The 2749-nt window shown below is 40.4% G+C and overlaps 1 protein-coding gene across 1 annotated transcript in view; it reads left to right on the forward strand.

Moving 5' to 3' along the window:
• Window positions 1-2749, forward strand: part of CASC3 (cancer susceptibility candidate 3) — a 16137-nt gene that overhangs the window by 1941 nt on the left and 11447 nt on the right.

Consider the following 2749-nt stretch of genomic DNA (forward strand, 5'->3'; position numbering starts at 1 on the left):
AGAAATTATAATTTTGATAAATGTGCATGTCTTTCTGGCATGCTTTTATTGTCTGTAGGAATGCTATTCTACTTTGTTTCTCATAATAATTATATATGAGATTTAACCATTATATTTTTCTGTTGACTTTTATGAAAAATTAGTTTTTCTGGTTTCTTAGAAGTGGCTCAGAATAGCTTTTTCTAACTTCACAGAGCTCCCTTTTTGTTGTTGTTTCCTGTAGTGTTAAAAAATATATAGTGGCTTGCTTTTTGAGATTTTCTGCTTTTTTTCCTGCTAACTTGTTTTATTTTTGCTAATTTGTTTTGGAGCTTCTCTTTCCTTCATTTCTTTTATCCCTTTTCTGCTCAATATGATTCTCCTCTCAACCATTTCTCTTCAGTGTGGGACCCTATCTGAGCAAGGAACCTTGGTAGCCAGGTCAATTTCAAGATTTCAGAGGGGTTGGACTGCTCTAGCCCCACTTAGACCTCCTTATCATAGAATCTTTATGCTTATATGCTACCGGAGACAGTACAATTCCTCCTAGTTTCAATTGTTCTCAGTTTTGCTTTCCATTGAATACTTGTTGATTGTTTCAGGGTTCTCCTGTTCTCAGATCCACTTACTTCTCTCTGCTTTCTCTGCACTGACAAACAGCTTGATGCAGGTCTTGTGACTGTTGGTGCTTTGTTATTTTTGTGTGTGTGTACTTTGTTATGTGCATTTATTTTAGGATACTAGTTGTTGTTGTTTTTGGTGTTATTAGAAGGGTTTTGATTTTGCTGTCTAGAAGTTCTCATTTCATGTGGAGATTTGAAGAGATCAAAAACTGTGCTACTGCCATTTTTTCAGAATCCTTCAAGAAATTTTTTTTAATATATTTTATTAATTTTTTACAGAGAGGAAGGGAGAGAGATAGAGAGTCAGAAACATCGATGAGAGAGAAACATCGATCAGCTGCCTCTGGCACATCTCCCACTAGGGATGTGCCCACAACCAAGGTACATGCCCTTGACAGGAATCGAACCTGGGACCCTTCAGTCCGCCGGCCGACACTCTATCCACTGAGCCAAACCGGTTTCGGCGAGAAATTTTTTTAAAGAAACCTGACTCTGAAGGAGAGGCTGGAGAGAGGTGGTAGCTGGAAAGAAGCCTGTGAGGTTAAGAGAGGGTTTGTTGGTTATTTTTTTAAAGTTGGAGACTCAAGTGTGGTTAAAGATGGAAAGAATGAGTAAAAGGGAAGGAAAGGAGGGAGTAGGTAATAAATGTACTGGTGGTTCTTGACTGAGTACATGAGGAAATAGGGACGTGAGGAGGGAAACATTTGTAATTGTAATTATGGAGAGGTGGGAAGGAAGGTGTGTGGGAAGAAGCTGGTGTTCTCTTCTTTGTTTTGTTTTCTCTGAGAAATAGAAGGAAAGACATGAAGAAAGAGGTTGGTGGAGAGTAGAGGTAAGAGCTGTGAGACTAGCCCGGCTGACGTGGCTCAGTGGTTGAGCATCAACTTATGAACCAGGAGGTCACAGTTTGATCCCCGGTCAGGGCACAAGCCTAGGTTGTGGGCTCCATCCCCAGTGTTGGGTGTGCAGGAAGCAGCCGATCAATGATTCTTTCTCATCATTGATGTTTTTATTTATCTATCTCTCCCTCTCCCTTCCTCTCTGAAATCAATAAAAATATGTTAAATTTTTAAAAAAGAAAGACTTGTGAGACTGAAAGGGGTTTTGGTAGCTGAGATTGAAGGTGACATTGATGTGTGATGTGTTTTTTTTAGCTCCTTTCAGTGATGGTCAGTAGTCTGTCTGTAGGCCTAGAGCAGTGTTTCTCAACCTTCCTAATGCCGCGACCCTTTAATACAGTTCCTCATGTTGTGGTGACCCCCAATTTCATTGTTACAAATTGAACATAATTAAAGCGTAGTGATTAATCACAAAAACAATATGTAATTATATATGTGTTTTCCGATGGCCTTAGGCGACCCCTGTGAAAGGGTCATTCGACCCCCAAAGGGGTCGCGACCCACAGGTTGAGAATCGCTGGCCTAGAGAAAGGAGACATATGAGTTGGTCCAATCCTGAGCACATGGGAATGGCAAGGGAATTGAGAGTGTTATTAGTAGTGATTAAAGTGAATGGGCCATCGAATCTAGAGAGAGGAAAGGACTGAATGATAGGGTGAAAGTGGGAAGGTCAAGGGAGTGGATATCTCAAGTTGTAGGTGAGAGGGTAAGGGGAAAACCAGGTAAGAATAGAAATAATAGGATTTAAAAAAACCACACAAACCCTTTATTGACATGACATGTAATTTATCCATTTAAAATGTACAATTCTATGGTGTGTTTTCTTTAAATACATGAATGGGAATCCTTGTTACTTATTTTTTCTCTCATGTTTTTATTTCAGAGAGAGGAAGGGAGAGGGAGAGAGAGATAGAAACATCAATAATGAGAGAGAATCATTAATCAGCTGCCTCCTGCACACCCCCTACTGGGGATCAAGCCTATAACCCGGGCATGTACCCTGACTGGGAATCAAACCGTGACCTCTTGCTTCATGGGTTGACACTCAACCACTGAGCCACACTAATTCTATGTTTTTTAATGTATTCACATATATATGTGGCCATTACTACAGTTTCAGAACATTTTTATCACCTCAGAAAATACCCTGTCATTGAGTTATCACCTCTGCCCCTAGTTCCTCCATCTGCATCCCTCCTACCCCTAAGCAACTGCGAGTCTACTTTCTGTGTCTAGAGCTTTCCCTTC

Source organism: Myotis davidii, unplaced genomic scaffold (genome assembly GCF_000327345.1).
Source record: "Myotis davidii unplaced genomic scaffold, ASM32734v1 scaffold327, whole genome shotgun sequence".
In the NCBI taxonomy this organism is placed as follows: Eukaryota; Metazoa; Chordata; class Mammalia; order Chiroptera; family Vespertilionidae; genus Myotis; species Myotis davidii.